Source organism: Hyperoodon ampullatus (genome assembly GCF_949752795.1).
Source record: "Hyperoodon ampullatus genome assembly, contig: SUPER_X_unloc_1, whole genome shotgun sequence".
Classification (NCBI taxonomy): Eukaryota; Metazoa; Chordata; class Mammalia; order Artiodactyla; family Ziphiidae; genus Hyperoodon; species Hyperoodon ampullatus.
The window spans coordinates 3,553,501-3,574,764 of NW_027641097.1; positions in this window are offsets into that span (position 1 = coordinate 3,553,501).

Consider the following 21,264-nt stretch of genomic DNA (forward strand, 5'->3'; position numbering starts at 1 on the left):
AGACACACATGAAAATCTGCTCAACATCACTAATTATTAGAGAAATCAAAATCGAAACTACAATGAGGTATCACGTCACACCTGTTAGAATGGGCATCATCAGAAAATCTACAAACAACAAATGCTGGAGAGGGTGTGGAGAAAAGGAACCTTCTTCCACTATTGTTGGGAACGTAAATCGATACAGTCTCTATGGAGAACAGTATGGAGGTTCCTTAAAAAACTAAAAATAGAATTACCATATAATCCAGCAATCCCACTACTGGACATACACCCAGAGAAAACCATAAATCAAAAAGACACATTCACCACAATGTTCATTGCAGCACTATTTACAATAGCCAGGTAATGAAAGCAACCTAAGTGCCCACAGACAGACGAATGGATAAAGATGTGGTACATACATACAATGGAATATTACTCAGCCATACATAGGAATGAAATTAGGTCATTTGTAGAGACCTTGATGGATCTAGAGACTGTCATACAGAGTGAAGTAAGTCAGAAAGAGAAAAACAAATATTGTATATTAATGCATATATGTGGAACCTAGAAAAATGGTACAGATGAACCGGTTTGCAGGGCAGAGATAGAGACACAGATGTAGAGAACAAACATATGGACACCAAGGGGGGAACATCATGTGAGGGTGGTGGTGGGATGAATTGGGAGACTGGGATTCACATGTGCACACTTATATGTATAAAATAGATATCCAATAAGAACCTGCTGTATAAAACAAATAAATAAATTTAAAAAAATTAAAAATAAATAAATAACATTTAATAAAACAGAAAAAAAGTTTTTCCCTTCATATAGACGTCTTTATATTAATGCATTATTTCTATGTTTATATCTCTAAATTAAAAAAAGAGGAATAAATAAAATCTACCTTGAACCAAAAAGAAAATAGGAAAAAAAAAAAAAAAAACAGAAACCACCAGTTATACAGAGGAAAATCGTATAAGGGCACTTGCTCCGGTGGTAAAAAATTCTTAAGTTGGTCAGACGTGGGAAATAATATCCCATGCATTCAGCAGCGATCCCCCACACAAGGAGCATCCTCATTGCAAAACTGGGGGACTGTGTCGAGGCGTCTGTAAGTAAATGTGAGCTGAGCCCCAGTCCTGCTGCAGCTGAACTCTTCCCACCCTTTCCAGGTAAAACACTTGAATATGTACAAGAACTTGCAAGCCTAGAGGAAGGGCTGTGGAGCAACACCAGCGACTGCACGCAGGCCAACTTGGAGCCTGTAGGTCAGCCAGGATGTTCCTGGCAACAGATGCTCTTCTGGAAGCTTTCCATTTCCCTGCCTGAGATACCCCTCCTGCCACGGCCCCCACTACTTTTTTACTTCCTCACCTCTGCCTGGGGAGAAATTCCAGCGGCAGGTATGGGTGACACATTCTCTTCTTTAGCAGGTGGCAGCCTGGCAACTACTGCAGAAAGTCCAGCAGAGCCCCACTCACACTGGGCCACCCACAAAGCCACGGCCCCTCAATCCCTCCCACCACCCCAGCCCCGACACTGCTGACGGGGCAGAGAATATGGCATCAGGCACAGCTACAGGAGCTCTTGCTGACTGGAGAGGTCTTTATATTGACCTCAACACAGGCACACCTGGGGAGGGCTGGCAGGCAGTGTCAGGCTGCCCAAATCAGCCAATCCACACCCCTCAGGGGCTCACAGTTGCAGAAAATGAACCTTGCTAAACGGGCCAGGCCCAAGGAACAGGTGTGGGCTCCTGAGAGTCAGGATACACAAGGGGCTGCATCTGTGGCAGGTTTTGTTATCATTTTATCTGGTCCATGAGTGGAAAACAACTTCAAGAAGGCCCTATCCTAATGAGAGGAACCCAGGAGTCAGGGAGAGGAGTGATGGTGGGTGGAGACAGAGGCCTGGTGCCCTGGCTGCAGTGGAAGTGTCTGGAAGGGCAGGCAGAGAGAGGCCACACAGAGTGATACCCAGGGACACAGAACTGTCAGAGCTGTTGTTTGTTAGTTCTAATCCTGCTCTGAGGTGTTCTGTGTCAGCTGTGAGCGACAGGTGAGCTGGGGGTTCTCTGCAAGGTGGGCTATGTGCATGGTTCCTGTGGGTCCAGCCCTGCTGGGGTACCTGCCCAGGGGAGCTCCGTATCCTGGTAAGGGCCTGACTATGAGAGCCCCGTGGGCTGCTCTGTAGCTGCACAGATGAGCTCCATACTCTGGGAGAGAGTTAACCACAAGAGCCCCGTGGGATGTGGTGTGGGGGGTGCAGCTCAGGTGAGCTCCATATCCTGGGATTGGCCTGACCACGAGAGCCCCATGGGCTGCTGGAGACCTGGTAAAGGATATCAGGACAGTCAGTGAAGCCACCGAGGACATACATCCAGTAGCTCCTATTTCCTACACCCTGCTGGTCATTCTACCATCCACCAGGCCATGGCATTCTGTATTAGACTTCAATGATGCCTTCTTCTGTATTCCAATCATCTCAGAGTCACAAGAATTTTTGGCTTGTGAGTGGCAGGACACAACATGCAACAAAAGCAATAATGCTGGTGCATCCTGCACCAATGGTTCAAAATCACCACACCATCATTGGGGAAATGTCCTCTAAAGACCTAAAAGTTCTACCTCTGTAAAAGGGAACCCTCCTTCAATATGCAGATGACATTCTGATTGTCAGCTCTACTAAAGACGCCTCTGAACTACCTAGCCAAGAAAGGATAGAAGGTGTCCAAGAAAAAGGCTCAAATATCCCAGGCTAAGGTGACATGCCTGGGCTTCATTCTCACAGATATTAGGAGAAACGCATCTCAGGATAGCGAAGAAGCCATTTACAACCTTACCTCTTCTAAAACTAGAAGACAGCTTAGGGGTTCCTGGGGAGGCCAAGGTTTTATGCATCTGGATCCATAACTACAGTCTAATAGCTGGGCCTCTACATGAAACACTGACACGAAAAGATGATGATCCTTTAGGATAGAATCCAGAAAGAGCCTTTCAAGAATGGAAAGAGCAGTCAATTCAGGCCCTTGCCCAGGAACTCCCTAATTTAGCTAAACCCTTTGAACTTTACATACCCGGTCAAAGGTTAATCACCCTTGGAGCCTTAGTGCAAAAACTCGGACCACTTGAAATGGAGCAACACAAGAATGCCCTTCAGGTATGACAAACTAAGGTCACCAAGGGCTTTGCTCACCGCCCCATCAGGCCAGGATACTGGGGTATCTAAAAAGCTGCAAATCAGCAGCCCGCAAGGCCAGCTCCCTCTTAAGGGAAAAGGAACCCACGTGGTGATCCTAACCACCCATCATGCCCTGAAGTTGCAGGGGTCGCTCTGTGGACACACTGACCTAGAGTGAGGAGGCCCTCCAAATCCAAACTACAGAGAGACAAACATGGGCAATGGGCCCCCAAGAAGACACGTGTGACCATCCCTTGACCTGGAGTTTCTCTCAGAAAACAAGTCTGTACTCCGAAAGAGCTGCCTACTGCTTGGAGGACTTACTACACCCAGAGGGGAGCTAATAAGCTTGGCGGGGTAATCGTATATTCACGCTTTCACCATAGAAAACCCTACAGACACCGCGGTGATGGTGGCCAATATGACCGGCTGGACTGCTGACTACTTCAAAAGGCCGTTGACTCAGTGGACGTCATGGTCCTGGATTACCACCGAACCTGGGCTGTCTGGGAGTTGAGCGGGCAGGGCTCTGACACATGGTGCTCTTTGTACATTAATTCAGGGATCTAATTAAAGAAAGCACAGACTACTGGTCAGAGCATCTAGGCTGGCAAAAACCGTCAGCCTAAGGTCGCTGAACAAATGTGGGGATGGTTGAAACCTGCCACAGCAGCATCTCTGTGCATCTCTTTCCTGGACCCTTAAAGGTCAATCGAATCTATAAAACTTCCAATGCTGGTGCTCAGGGGGACGAGCAGTGAGGCAGAAGGCCTTGGGACCATCAACATCACCTGGAGGCTGCTGGGGAGAAGTTTTGCCCCTCCCCCGTGTATGAGGGCTCCCACCTCAGCATGAAGCAGTTACAAAAGAGGGGTCTGCACCCTCAGCACCCCAAGAATGAGGAACAGGACAAAAAGCAGAGGAGGTGTTGATCACCAGCAACGTTCATTAAAAATTCCTGGGAGATAAAAAGAGAATCTGGGCAATAAAATAAAGTCTAACCTGATTTTCCTTTGTGCTTTGTCTAATTTCACGTGCTCCTAGGGTTCCACATGCAGAGGTCCCACACCCGGCACTTCAGACCCGATTTCCTAGTGCAGAATGGCTGGGTCGACACCTCAGCTAGCGGGGTCCCATGCAAACTCCGCAACATAGAGCCTGAGCTGCAGGCAACCCAGCCCTCGAGAGCTCCATCCCCTCCCTCCCGATGACGCTGACCAGACCCCTACACAGCAGCCCAGCCCACAGCCCGCGGGGTAGTGCACGCTCTCACCTCTCCATTCTGTTTTCAAAATATAACGTTTCCTTTGCTTCTGAACCAAACTCAGTCTTGATCTGTTGGCTCCAATGACACTGGGCACGGGGACTCCTGTTGGGGTCCACTCTGGAGGATCAGTAACAGAAATTGAGAACATTGTAACTTCAATGAACAGATGTGTGAGCCAAACTGTAGTTAACATAGAGCAGTATATAAGGCTCGGGTATAATAAGATGTTTCTAAGACTTACATTTGATGTTTCCATCACTTTATTATAAGCAAGTTTAGTGAAGACGTCTGTCTTATTTGTCAGGTCAACATTAGAGAAATGAAGTGATTTATTCCCAAGGATGTACATCGAATACTCTTGGCTGAAGCTTCAATCTTGTTTTGAATGCTTTTCCATAGAAAATGATACCTCTCTTTCAGCTTCCCCATTTCTGAGAAGTATAAAATCTTATAATTTATTATTACCAAAGGGGAAAGGTAGGAGAATGGATAAATTAACAGTTTGGGATTAACAAATACACACTGCTATGTATAAAACAGATCATCAACAAGGAACTACTGTATAGCACAGGGAACTACACTGAATAATTTGCAATAACCTATAAAGGGAAATAATCTAAAAAAGAATAGATATTTTTATTGACATCATCTATCAATGACAGATAAAATGTAACCTAAGCAATGCCAATGGTGAGAACTTCTGATCCCGAAGATTTCAATAATCTAAAGTTTGGACTCTGCCTATTTTCCAAAGCCCTTAATGGACATATGTGTAGCCGTAGCTTAAACATTCCACAGTTTGGGGTTCGGGGAGGCACTAATTTGGAAAAAACCCTGGTTTTCCCCTTACAGGCACGGGACCCTACCTACGGCTAAAACATGCCTGTCACACCTAGAGGATGGTACACCGTTTGATCAGAAAGAGTTTGGAAAAGGCACCTCATCGCCTGGTGCTCGGGTTCACCCCTCCAGCATCTTTCCTAACAATCTCCTCACTTGGGGATATCAGCACCGTCAACATCCTGTTGCACACAGTTTGGAATTTGTCCAGAGGATGAAGTGGAAGGATGAGAAAAATTTAGAGACAAGTGTTAGGTGTTCAGACAGGCACATGCCACTCTAATTTCCAATCCGGAAGGCAAATTCATCAAAGGCTATAATTGCCCACGGAAACAGAATAGGGCTAGAGGAACTCCCGCTGTTTTGTGTCCAGTTTCCAAAAACACAAGTTGAAAAATGGAACACAGGGACACTAAAATTCATGAAACTGCAGAGTTGTAAATATCTATCGTCAAAAAATGTCTTGAGGTAAGTCACAGATAAGGACTTGTAAGCAAGGGAGATTTTCAGGAAACAGATTTGAATAGGTAGAAAGGACTCCCCATTAAAGCACAAGAAAAGGGGCTGAACATCGCCAATGATGCAGTTGGCCAAAAAGGGTGTATGCATTTTTTCTGAATATATTCAAGTAAAGGCCATACACGCTTTTTATCCAACCAAACAGGTGGGCACTGGAAATCAATACTACAAAATGTATCACTTCACATCAGTCAGAAGGGTCATCCACATAAAGTGTAAACACCCGAAATGCAGTACAGGGTTAGGAGAAAAGGGAGCCCTGTGAGGCTGATAGCGGAAATGTAATTTGCCAACGGCCACTCTGGAGAAGTGTATTGTGTTTGCTAAAACATCTAAAAAATGAGCTACAGAGCATAGGGCACTTGCACTCATGGGCGTATACCTTGGCAAAAACAAAAATCGACAGAAAACAGGTACCCCAACGTTTACCACCTCTCTGTTAAAAAGGGCCTCAACTTGGATATAACCTAAATGTCCCTGGGAGGATAAAATTGATAAAAGAGATGGGGTACTTATGTAGAGTGGAATATTACTCATCCAGAAATCAATGAAATAAGGCCAGTTGTAACAACTCTGGAGGAGTTACATACGATCATTCTAAGTGACGTATGTCAGAAAGAAAAAGACACATATCATAAGATGTCACTTAAAGGTGGAATCAAAAATGGCTACACATGAAATAAATTACAAAACAGAAACATAGTCAAATATGTAGAAAATAGACATAAGGCTACTAAATGGGAAAGGTGGGGAAGGGTGAGGTATTATCCAGGTGGTTGAAATTAGCAAATATACCATTCCAAGTACCAAATTGAATAACAGACAAGGCCTAAACGGTACATCAAAGAACTGCACTCATCCCACTCAAGTCACTGGAAAATAATACATATGACTGGTAAGAATCTGATAAAGAATTTATTGATGTCTCACAGTATATGAATCAAGAGGTTGTACAGGAGCAAAAAACAGAGCTTTGATAATCAGCTGTAACCAATATAAAAATAAATTTTAAAATATTTATAAAACAGTGAGACAGACAAAACTTCTTCCAACTTTGTTGAAGGGCTGCGATGTAACATGGATTGAACACATGTAGACCCACAGCAGGATGATATATAAGGCTGGAAGCTATACACGCTAAGAGATGTTAGAGAGGCTGGGTGAGTAAAGGCAGACCTTTTAAAGAAATACTGCCTGATTCCCATTCCTTGGGTCCCAAATCTGCAGGTTCAAGGGAATCTTCTGACAGCGAAAACATGCCTGGGAAACCGAGACAAATGTACACCGTGTGACCAGGAAAGGTGTCTAAAACACACCTCATTTTTGATCTCCTGGTGCTGGGGTTCGCCATTCCAGCCACATTACTAACAATCTCCCCACTTGGAGAATCAGCACCTTTAACCTCCTGTTTCACACAGTTTGCAATTTGTGCAGAGGATAAACGGGAAGAGGGGCAACCAATGAGAGACTAGCTGTAGGAGTTTTGACAGGCACATGCCACTCTAATTTCCCATTAGGAAGAAGAATTAACCAAAGGCTCAGCCTGCCTCCCCAGAACCAGAATAGGGCCGGAAGCAATACAATGGTTTGGTGATCAGCTCACGAAAAATGCGAGTTGCAAAATGGGGCTCTGGAGCAAATATTTCAAAGACCTGCAAAGATAAAAATGATAACCAACGTCCAAAAATATATTCAGGTAAGGCAACGAAGAGGATGTGAATGAGAGGCAGAATTGTAGGAAACAGATTTCAAAAGGTAGATTGGACTCACATTTAAAGCATATGAAAAGCCGCAGAATTTCTAAAATGATGCAGTTGGGCAAAAGGGTGTATGCGTTTTTTTGTGAATATCTTCAGGAAAAAAACACATACAGAGTTTTTGGCCAACCAAGCAAGCAGGAAATGCAAATCCGCACAACAACGAAGTCTCAATTTCCACTGCTCAGAAAGGCCATCCAAAAAATGTGTACAAACCAGAAATGCAGGAGAGGCCATGGAGAACAGGGAGCTAGTCACGCTGAGGGGTGTGGTATAAATATCCAAGACCCACTCTGAAGAAGTGTATGCTGTTTCCTAAAACATCTAAAATACAAAGCCCCCGAGCAAAGGGGACTTTAAATCATGGGCATATAACTTGGGAAGACTAAATATCAACAAGACACAGGCATCCCAAAATTTAAGGCTGCTCTGCATACAAGAACCTCAACTTCAGTACAACTTAAGTATTCCAGGAAAGAGAAAATTGCGTAAAGAACTTGTGGTAATTTTGTACAACGGAATATCACTCAGACATGAAATCAATGTCATAAGGCCAGTAACAGCATAATGAGTGGATTTAGGTACGATGATTCTAAGTGAAATAAGTCACACAGAAAAAGAAACTTATCATAATATATCACTTATGAAGGTCCTGTAAACATGGCTACACATGAACTGAGTTAGGAAAGAGAACAGAGTGTCACATTGAGAAAACACTCTTATGCCTGATAAGGGGAAAGGAGAGGTGGGGTGATGCATAAAACCAGACTTTGATATTAGCACTGGTACCATTCCATGAAGCAAATACAGAATAGACAAATCCTACACCTTCCTCTGTGAACGGGACTCAACACCCCTATTCCACACAGAGGAATATATCTGACTAGTAAGAATCTTAAAACCTATATATTGATATGTCTCCATAAGGGAATCAAGTGTGTCTAGACAGGCATAAACACGTCGGTGAAAATCAGCTCAACCCCATTATAAAAATGAATTTCAAAAACAAAACAAACGAAACAGCGAAATTCTTACACAATTCCTTCAGGGGTTCTGATGAAACCTGGAACGACCCTATCTGCAAAGACAGCTAGATGAGACATAAGGCTGGACACTTGGGGCTGAGAGGACTTGTGAGATTGGGTGAGAAAATGCAGATCCTTTAAAGCAGTAATGCATGCCACCCATTCCATGGGTCCCAACTCTCCAGGTAGAAGGGAATATCAATACAGTTATAACATGTATGGGAAACCTAGAGAATGGACACCCTGTGATGGCAAAAGATTTCTAAAACGCTCCTAATTTTTCTTCTCCTTGTGCTCCAGTTTGACATTCCAACTGCTTTACTATCAATTTCCCAACTTGGAGAGTCAGCCCCTATAAGCTACTGGTTCGCACAGTTTGCAAATTGTGCAGTGGATGAAAGGAAAGAGGGAGAACAAATCAGAGAGTAGCTGTAGGCATTTGGATGGACACATGTCACTCTAATTTCCCGTCCGGAAGGAAGAATTAACCAAAGAGTCAGCCTGCACCCCCGGAACCAGTATAGGTCCTGTAGCAAAATTGTAGATTTGCGGTCAGCTCACAAAAACACGAGTTGAAAATTGAAGCTCAGGGGCACAGCAATTCACAAACCTGCAGAGTTATAAAGGACAACTCTCTTCCAAAAATCTCTTGAGGGAAGGCAACGAAGCAGACTTGAAAATGAGGCCGAATTGCAGAAAACATATTTCAAGAGTTAAACTGGAATCGCCTTTAAAGCACAGGAAAAGTGTAACAACTTCGACAATGATGCACTTGGCCAAAAAGGGCGTATGCATTTTCTGCTGAATATATTCAGGAGAAAAGGCATACGCCCTTTATGGCCAATCAAGCAACCCCGCAATACAAATCCACACTACAAAGAATTGTCACTTCCCACCGGTCAAAAGGGACATCCGAAAATCTGTAAAAACCAGAAAATAAAGACAGAGATGACAAGAGAATGTTCTAATGTGATCCCAGGGTTCATGGAGGATTGTGATGACAAGGCCATGTAGCATTGTGCTGACAAAGGCATGGAGCACTGTGATGACAATCCTCATGGAGCATTGTGATTACATGGATCATGGAGCATTTGGATGAAAATGGCATGGGTCATTGTGATGACAAGGGTTATGGAGCATTTTGATGACAAGAGTCCCGGATCACTGTGTTGTCAGGGGTCATGGAGGGTTGTGATGACAGAGGTCATGGAGCATTGTGATGACAAGGGTCATGGAGAAGTGAGATGAGAAGGTCATGGATCGTTGGGCTGAAAATGTTCATGGAGTATTGTGAAGAAAGGGGTCATGGAGCACTGTGATGACAAGGTCCTGGAGCACTGTGATGAGAAGACCATGGAGCCTTGTGATGACAAGTCTCATGGAGCATTCTGATGAAAAGGGGCAAGGAGCATTGTGATTACAAGGGTCTTGGAGAATTGGGATGACAAGGGCATGGAACATTTGGATGAGAAGACCATAGAGCGTCCTGATGACATGCATCATGGAGCTTTGTGATGACAAGGGAAAGGAGCATTGTGATTACAGGGGTCTTGGAGCATTGTGATGAAAAGGGCATGAATCATTGTGATGGAAAAGGCATGGAGCCTTGTCATGACAGGGTTCAAGGAGCATACTGACGACAAGTGTCAGGGAGCATTGTGATGACAAGTGTATTGAGCATTGTGATGACATGTGTATTGAGCATTGTGATGACAAAGGTCATGGAGCATTGTGATGAGAAACCCCTGTAAAATTGTGATGACGAGCGTCATGGGGCGTTGTGATGACAAGTGTTATGGAACATTGTGATAGCAATGGTTTGGAGCATTGTGATGACAGAGGTCATGGAGCATTTTGATTTCATTGTGATGACAATAGCAAGAAGCATTATGATGATGCGCATGGTGCATTGTGATGACAGGGTTCATGGAGCATTGAGATGAAAAGGGGCATGGAGCATTGTGATTAAATTGGTCTTGGAGCATTTTGATGACAAGGGCATGGAGCATTGTGATGAGAAAGCAATGGAGCATTCTGATGACATGCATCATGGAGCTTTGTGATGACAAGGACATGGAGCATTGTGATGACAGTGGCATGGAAAATTGGTCTAACAAGTTTCATGGATTATTGTGATGACAGTGGGCATGGCGCATTGTGATGACAAGGGCATGGAGCATTGTGATTACAAGGTCATGGATTATTGTGAATACAGGTGACAGGGAGCGTTGTGATGACATATGTCATGGTCCATTGTGATGCCAAGTGTCATGGAGGATTGTGATGACAAAGGTAATGGAGCATTGTGATGACAAGGGCTTGGAGCATTGTGATGAGAAGTGTCATGGAGCATTGTGATGACAGGGGCATGGAGCATTGTGATGACAACGGACATTGGGAATTTTGATGACAAGGTATGAAGCATTTTGATGACAAAGGAATGGAGCTTGCTATGACAGGTGTCATGGGGCATTGCGATGACAGATGTATGGAGAATTGTGATGACAAGAGCATGTAACATTTTGATGAGAAGTGTCATGGAGCATTGTGATGAGAGTGGCCCTGGAGCATTGTGAGGACAAGGGCACGGAACACTGTGATACATGGGTCATTGAGGATTGTAATGACAAGGGCATGGGGCACTGTGAAGAGAAGGGCATCGAGCATTGTAACAAGCATCATGGACCTTTGTTATCACAAGGGCATGGAACACTGTGATGAGAGGCTTCATGGAGCATTGTGACGAGAAGACCATGGAGCCTTGTGATGACAAGTCTCATGGAGCATTCTGATGAAAAGGGGCATGGAGCATTGTGATTACATGGGTCTTGGAGCATTGTGATTACAAGGGCATGGAGAATTCTGAGAGAAGGCCAAGGATCATTCTGATGACATGCGTCATGGAGCTTTGTGATGACCAGGGCAAAGAGCATTGTGATTACAGGGGTCTTGGAGCGTTATGATGAAAAGGCTCTGGGTCATTGTGATGAAAAAGGCATGGAGCCTTGTCATGACAAGGTTCAAGGAGCATACTGATGGAAAGAGTCACGGAGCATTGTGATGACAAGTGTATTGAGCATTGTGATTACGAAGGTCATGGAGCATTGTGATGAGAAGAACATGGATAATTGTGATGACGAGCATTATGGGGCATTGTGATGACAAGTGTTATGGAACATTGTGATCACAAGGGTTTGGAGCATTGTGATGACAGAGGTCATGTAGCATTTTGATTTCATTGTGATGACAATAGCATGAAGCATTATGATGATGGGCATGGTGCATTGTGATGAGAGGGTTCAAGGAGCATTGAGATGAAAAGGGGCATGGAGCACTGTGATTACAGGTGTCTTGTAGCATTGGGATGGCAAGGGCATGGAGTATTTTGATGGCAATCGTCATGGAGCATTTTCATGACAAGAGTCCCGGATCATTGTGTTGTCAAGGGTCATGGAGCATTGTGATGACAGTTGCATGGAACATTGGTCTGACAAGTTTCATGGATTATTGTGATGACAGTGGGCATGGCGCCTTGTGATGACAAGGGAATGGAGCATTGTGATGACAAGGTCATGGATTATTGTGAAGACAGGTGTCAGGGAGCATAGTGATGACATATGTCAAGGTGCATTGTGATGACAATGGCATGGAGCACTGTGATGCCAAGTGTCATGGAGGATTGTGATGACAAATGTAACGGAGCATTGTGATGACAAGGGCTTGGAGCATTGTGATGAGAAGTGTCATGGAACATTGTGATGACAAGGGCATGGAGCATTGTGATGACAACGGCCATTGAGAATTTTGATGACAACGTCGTGAAGCATTGCGATGACAAGCACATGGAGATTGCTATGACAGGGGTCATGGAGCATTGCGATGACAAGTGCATGGATAACTGTTATGACAAGAGCATGTAACATTGTGATGAGAAGTGTCATGGCGCATTGTGATGAGAGGGACGTGGAGAATTGTGATGACAAGGGACATGGAGCATTGTGATGACCAGGGCATTCAGCGTTGTGATGGCAAGACCGTGGAACATTGTGATGAGAAGATCATGGGTAATTGTGATGACGAGCGTCATGGAGCACTGTAATGACAAGGGGAATGGAGCATTGTGATGACAGGTGTCATGGATCATTTTGATGAGAGGGGTCATGGAGCCTTCTTATGACCAGCTTGTGGAGTACTGTGATGACACTGACATGGAGCATTGTGATGAAAAGGGCATGGAGCATTGTGATGAAAAAAGCATGGAGTTTTTTCATGACAGGTTTCAAGGAGCATTCTGACGACAAGTGTCAGGGAGCATTGTGATGACAAGTGTATTGAGCATTGTGATGACAAATTTCATGCAGCATTGTGATGACAGGCATCATGGAGCGTTGTGATGACAAGGGTTATGGAACATTGTGATCACAAGTGTTTGGAGCATTGTGATGAGAGAGGCATGGAACATTTTCATTTCAACGACCATGGAGCATTGTGATGACAAGGGCATGAAGCAATGTGAACCCAAGTTTCATCGAGGATTTTGATGACAATCGGAATGGAGTACTGTGATGACAAGCACATGGAGCTTTGTGATGACACGGTCATGTAGCATTTTTCTGACAAATGCACGGAACATTTTGATGACAAGTGTCATGGAGCACTGTGATGACAAGCGTCACGGCGCACGGTGATTACAGGGGTCATGGAGCATTGGGATGGCAAGGGCATGGATCATTTTGATGACAAGAGTAATGGAGCATTCAGATGACAAGTGTCCAGGATCATTGTGTTGTCACGGGTCATGGAGCGTTGTGATGACAGTGGTCATGGAGCATTTTGATGACAAGGGATTGGTACATTGTGAAGATAAGGGCATGTAGCATTGTGATGACTGGGGTTATGGAACATTGTGATGACAGGGTTGAGGGAGTATTGTGATGAATAGTGATGGAACATTGTGAAATCAATGGTGAGAGAGCATTTTGATGAGAAGTGCATTGAGCATTGTGATGACAAGTTTTATGGAGCATTGTGATGACTAGGATGTGGAGCATTGTGATGACAAGTGCATGGCGCATTGTGATGACATGGGTCAAGGAGCATTGTGCTGAAAAGCGCATGGAGCATTGTGATGACATGTGCCATGGATCATTGTGCTGACAAAGGCATGGTGCATTGTGATGACAAGGGTCACAGAGCACTGTGATGAAAAGTTCATGGAGCATTGTGGTGACAAAGGTCACAGAGCCTTGTGTGACAGGGGCATGGATCATTGTGATGAGAAAGGTCATGAATCATTTTGATAGCTGGAGTCACAGAGCATTGTGATGACAGGGGTCATGGAGCATTGAGATGAAAAGGGGCATGGAGCATTGTGATTACAGGGTCTTGGACAATTGTGATGATAAGGGCATGGAGCATTGTAATGAGAATGCCATGGAGTATTCTGATGACATGCGTCATGGATCTTTGTGATGAAAAAAGCATGGGACATTGTGATTACAGGGGTCTTGGAGCATTGTGATGACAAGGGTCATGGAGCTTTGGATGAAAAGGCCGGGGAACACTGTGATGGCAGGGGTCATGGAGCATTGTTATGACAAGGGTCATGGAGCATTGCGATGACAAGTGCATGGATAATTGTATTGACAAGAGCATGTAACATTTTGATGAGAAGTTTCATGGAGCACTGTGATGACAAGGACATGTAGAATTCTGATGACCAGGGCATGGAGCATTGTGATGGCAAGACCATGGAGCACTGTGATGAGATGACCATGGATAATTGTGATGATGAGCGTCATGGAGCACTGTAATGACAAGGGGCATGGAGCATTGTGATGACAGGTGTCATGGATCATTGTGATGACAAGGGTCATGGACCGTTCTGATGACAAGCTTGTGGAGTAATGTGATGACAATGGCATGGAGCATTGTGATGAAATGGGCATGGAGCATTGTGATGAAAAAGGCATGGAGCCTTTTCATGACAGTGTTCAAGGAGCATTCTGACGACAAGTGTCAGGGAGCATTGTGATGAAAAGTGTATTGAGCATTGTGATGACAATGGTAATGGAGCATTGTGATGAGAAGGGCATCGAGCATTGTGATGACAAATGTTATGGAGCTTTGTGATGACAAGGGCATGGAGTAATGTGACGATAGGTTTCATGGAGCATTGTGATGACAATGGCATGGAGCATTGTGATGCCAAAGGTCATGGAGCATTGAGATGACAAGCATCACGGAGCATTCTGATTACAGGGGTCATGGAGCATTGGGATGACAAGCGCATGGATCACTGTGATTTCAAGTGTCATGGAGCATTTTGATGACAAGAGTCCCGGATCATTGTTTTGTCAGGGATCATGGAGCGCTGTGACGTCAGTGGTCGTGGAGAATTGTGATGACAGTGGTAATGGAGCATTGTAATGGCAAGGTCATGGAGCATTGTGATGAAAAGGCCATGGAACATTCTGATGACATGCATCATGGAGCTTTGTGATGACAAGGGCATGGAGCATTGTGATTACTGGGGTCATGGAACATTGTGATGACAGTGGTGATGGAGTATTGTGATGACTAGTGATGGAACATTGTGATATTAGTGGTGAGAGAGCATTTTGATGAGAAGTGCATGGAGCATTGGGATGACAAGATTTCTGGAGCATTGTGATGACAAAGTTGTGGAGCATTGTGATGACAAGCGCATGGCCCATCATGATGACATGGGTCATGGAGCATTGTGCTGACAAGCACATGGAGTATTGTGATGACAAGTGTCATGGAGCACTGTTCTGACAAAGGCATGGAGCATTGTGATGACAAGGGTCACGGAGCATTGTGATGAAAAGTTCTGGAGCATTGTGGTGACAAAGGTCGCAGAGACTTGTGATGACGAGGGCATGGACCATTGTGATGACAAAGGTCATGAAGCATTGTGATGACTGGAGTCACAGAGCATTGTGATAACAGGGGTCTTGGAGCATTGTGATGAAAAGGGAATGGATCATTGTGATGAAAAATGCATGGAGCCTTGTCATGACAGGGTTCAAGGAGCATACTGATGACCACTGTTAGGGAGCATTGTGATGATAAGTGTATTGAGCATTGTGATGACAAAGATCATGGATCATTTTGATAAGACCATGGATAATTGTGATGACCAGCGTCATGGGGCATTGTGATGACAAGTGTTATGGAACATTGTGATCAGAAGGGTTTGGTGCATTGTGATGACAGAGGTCATTGAGCATTTTGATTTCATTGTGATGACAATAGCATGAAATATTATGGTGATGGGCACGGTGCATTGTGATGACAGGGTTCATGGAGCATTGAGATGAAAAGGGGCATGGAGCATTGTGATTACAGGGGTGTTGGAGCATTGTGATGACAAGGGCATGGAGCATTGTGATGAGAAGGCCATGGAGCATTCTGATGACATGCGTCATGGAGCTTTGTGATGACAAGGGCATGGAGAATTGTGATTACAGTGGTCATGGAATATTGTGATGACAGGGGTGAGGGAGTATTGTGATGACTAGTGATGGAACATTGTGATATCAATGGTGAGAAGGCATTTTGAGGAGAAGTGCATGGAGCATTGTGATGACAATGTTTATGGAGCATTTTGATGACAAGGATGTGGAGCATTTTGATGACAAGTGCATGGTGCATTGTGATGACAGGGGTTATGGAGCATTGTGCTGACACGCGCATCGAGCATTGTGATGACAAGGGTCATGGAGCATTGTGATGTCCAGGGCATTGGGCATTGTGATGGCAAGTCCGTGGAGCATTGTGATGGCAAGACCATGGAGCATTTTGATGACGAGTGTCATCGAGCACTGTAATGACATGGGGCATGGAGAATAGTGATGACAAATGTCATGGATCATTTTGATAACAAGTGTCATGGAGCATTCTGATGACAAGTTTCTGGAGTATTGTGATGACAATAGCATGGAGCATTGTGATGAAAAAGGCATGGTGCATTGTGATTAAAAAGGCATGGAACATTTTCATGACAGGTTTCAAGGAGCATTCTGACGTCAAGTGTCAGGGAGCACTGTCATGACCACTGTATTGAGCATTGTGATGACAATGGTCATGGAGCATTGTGATGGCAGGCATCATGGAGCGTTGTGATGACAAGTGTTATGGAACATTGTGATCACAAGGGTTTGGAGCATTGTGATGACAGAGGTCATGGATCATTTTCATTTCAAGTAGCATGGAGCATTGTCATGACATGGCATGAAGCAATGTGAACCCAAGGTTCATGGAGGATTTTGATGACAATGGGAATAGAGTATTTTAATGACAAGCGCATGGAGCATTGTGATGACAAAGTCATGTAGCATTTTGCTGACAAATGCATGGAGCATTTTGATGACAATTGTAATGGAGCACTGTGATGACAAGCGTCAAGGAGCATTGTGATTACAGGTGTCATGGAGCATTGGGATGGCAAAGGAATGGATCATTGTGATGACAAGGGTCATGGAGCAGTTTGATGAAAAGAGTCCAGGATCATTGTGTTGTTAGTGGCCATGGAGTGTTGTGATGACAGTGGTCATGGAACATTGTGATGAGAAGGTCATAGATCATTGGGCTGAAAATGTTCATGGAGTTTTGTGATGGCAGGGTTCATGGAGCATTGTGTTGACAAGGGAATGGAACATTGTGATGACAAGGTCCTGGAGCATTGTGATGAGAATGTCCTGGAGCATTGTGATGAAAAGGTGCATGTAGCATTGTGATCACAGGGGTCTTAGAGCATTGTGAAGAAAAGGACATGGATCATTGTGAAGAAAAAGGCATGGAGCCTTGTCATGACAGGGTTCAAGGAGCATACTGTCGACAAGTGTCAGGGAGCATTGTGATGACATGTGTATTGAACATTGTGATGAGAAAGGTCATGGAACATTGTGATGAGAAGTGCATGGATAATTGTGATGACGAGCGTCATGGGGCATTGTGATGACAAGTGTTATGGAGCATTGTGATCACAAGGGTTTGGAGCATTGTGATGACAGAGGTCATGTAGCATTTGATTTCATTGTGATGACAATAGCATGAAGCATTATGCTGATGGGCATGGTTCGTTGTGATCACAAGGTTCATGGAGCATTGAGATGAAAATTGGCATGGAGCCTTGTGATGACAATGCCGTGAAACATTGTGATGACAGGAGAGAGGGAATATTGTGATGACTAGTGTTGGAAAATTATGATATTAGTGGTGAGACAGCATTTTGATGTGAAGTGCATGGAGCTTTGTGATGACAAGTTTTACGGAGCATTGTGATGACAAGGTTGGGGAGCACTGTGATGACAAGCGCATGGCACACTGTGATGACATGGGTCATGGAGCATTGTGCTGACAAGGGCATGTAGCATCGTGATGACAAATGTCATGGAGCATTGTGCTGACAAAGGCATGGAGAATTGTGATGACATGGCTCACAGAGCATTGGGATCAAAAGTTCATGGAGCATAGTGGTGAAAATGTTCACAGAGCCTTGTGATGATGAGGGCATGGACCATTGTGATGACAAAGGTCATGGAGCATTGTGATGACTGGAGTCAAGGAGCATTGTGATGACAAGGTTGGGGAGCATTGTGATGACAGGGGCATGGAACATTGGGCTGACAAGTTTCATGGATTATTGTGATGACAGTGGGCATGGAGCATTGTGATGACAAGTGCATGGAACATTGTGATAACAAGCTCATAGAGTATTGTGAAGACAGGGGTCAGGGAGCATTGTGATGACATATATCATTGTCCATTGTGATGACAGAGGCATGGAGCATTGTGATACCAAGTGTCATCGAGGATTGTGATGACAAAGGTAATGGAGCATTTTGATGACAAGGGCTTGGAACATTGTGATGTCAAGGGTCAAGGGGCATTGTGATGACAGGGCATGGAACATTGTGATGACAAGGGCCATTGAGAATTTTGATGACAATGTAATGAAGCATTGTGATGACAAACGCATAGAGCTTGCTATGACAGGGGTCATAGAGCATTGCGATGACAAATGCATGGAGAATTGTGATGAAAATATCATATAACATTGTGATGAGAAGTGTCCTGGTGCATTGTGATGACAAGGATTTGGAGAACTGTAATGACATGGGACATGGAGCATTGTGATGAACAGGGCATGGAGAATTGTGATGGCAAGACCGTGGAGCATTGTGATGAAAAGACCATGGATAATTATGATGAAGAGCGTCATGGATCACTGTAATGAAAAAGGGCATGGAGCATTGTGATGACAGATGTCATGGATCATTGTGATGAGAGGGGTCATTGTGCATTGTGATGACATGTGTCAATGAGCATTGTGATGAGAAGGTCATGGAGCATTTGGCTGCAAATATTCATGGAGTATTTTGATGACAGGGGTCATGGAGACTTGAATGACAAGGCCGTGGAACATTGTGATGGCAGGGGTCATGGATCATTATTATGACAGGGGTAATGGAGCATTGTGATGACTAGGGCACGGAACACTGTGATACATGTGTCATAGAGGATTGTAATGACAAGGTCATGGAGCATTCTGATGAGAAGAGTATCGAGCATTGCAATGACAAGCGTCATGGAGCATTGTGGTGACAAGCGCATGGAGCAATGTGATGGGAGGTTTCATGGAGCATTGTGATGAAATGGCATGGAGCATTGTGATGCCAAGGGTCATGGAGCTTTGTGATGACAAAAGTCATGGAGCATTTTGATGACAATGTCGTGGTGCATTTTGATGAGAATGGCAGGGTGCATTGTGATGACAGGGTCATGGAGCAAATTGATGAAAAGTGTCATGGAACATTTTGATGACAGGGATTATGGAACATTTTGATGTCAGGGTTAATGGAGCATTTTGATGAAAAGGGTCATGGAGCATTCTGATGAAAAGGTGCATGGCGCATTGTGATTACAAGGGTTTGGAAGAATTGTGATGACAAGGGCATGGAGCATTGTGATGAGAAGCAATGGAGCATTCTGATGACATGCGTCATGGAGCTTTGTGATGACAAGGACATGGTGCATTTTGATTACAGGGGTCTTGGAGAATTGTGATGAAAAAGGAATGGATCATTGTGATGAAAAATGCATGGAGCCTTGTCAGGACAGGGTTCAAGGAGCATACTGATGACAACAGTCAGGGAGCATTGAGATGATAAGTGTATTGAGAATTGTGATGACAAAGATCATGGAGCATTGTGATGAGAAGACCATGGATAATTGTGATGACCAGCCTCATGGGGCACTGTGATGACAAGTGTTATGGAACACTGTGATCAGAAGGGTTTGGAGCATTTTGATGACTGAGGTCATTGAGCATTTTGATTTCATTGTGATGACAATAGCATGAAATATTATGGTGATGGGCACAGTGCATTGTGATGACAGGGGTCATGGAGCATTGTTATGACAGGGGTAATGGAGCATTGTGATTACAAGGCCATGGGGCATTGGTCTGAAATATTTCATGGATTATTGTGATGAGAGTGGGCCTAGCGCATTGTGATGACAAGGGCCCAGAACACTGTGGTACAAGGTTCATGGAGGACTGTAATGACAAGGGCATGGAGATTCTTATGAGAAGGGCATCGAGCATTGTGATGACAAGCGTCATGAAGATTTGTGATGACAAAGGTCATGGAGCATTTTGATAACATGGGTTATGGAGCATGGTGATGTAAGGGGTCATGGAGCATTGTGACGAAAAAGGTCATGGAGCATTTTGATGACATGGGTTATGGAGAATTGTGATGTCAGGGGTCATGGAGCACTGTGATGATAAGGGCATGTAGTATTGTGATGACAGCGGTCATGGAACATTGTGATGACAAGGATGAGGGCGTATTGTGATGACTAGTGATGGAACATTGTGATATCAGTGTTGACAGAGCATTTTGATGGGAAGTGCATGGAGCATTGTGATGACAAGCTGGTGGAGCATTTTGCTGACAAGCGCATGGAGCATTGTGATGACAAGTGTCATTGAGTGTTGTGCTGAGAAAAGCATGGAGCATTGTGATGTAAAGTTCATCGTGCATTGTGGTGACACAGGTCACAGAGCCTTGTGATGACGAGGGCATTGACAATTGTGATGACAAATATCATGAAGCACTGTGATGAATGGAGTCATGGAGCATTGTGATGACAGGGGCATGGAGCATTGGTCTCACAAATTTCTGGATTACTGTGATGACTGTGGGCATGGTGCATTGTGATGAAAAGAGCATGGAACATTGTGATGACAACGTCATGGAATATAGTGAAGAGAGGTGTCAGGGAGCATTGCGATGACATATGTCATGGTCCATTGTGATGTCAATAACATGGAGCATTGTGATGACACGTGTCATGGACGATTGTGATGACAAAGGTAAAGGAGCATTATGATGATCAGGGCATGGAGCAATGTGATGGCAAGACTGTGGTGCATTGTGATGAGAAGACCATGGATAATTGTGATGAAGAGCATCATAGAGCATTATGATGACAAGAGCCATGGAGCATTCTGACATAAGATATCACTTATGAAGGAAATGTAAACATGGCTACATATGAACTGAATTAGGAAAGAGAACAGTGTCTCACATTTAGAAAACATACTTATGCCTGCTTAAGGGGAAAGAGAGGTGGGGAGTTGTACAAAACCAGA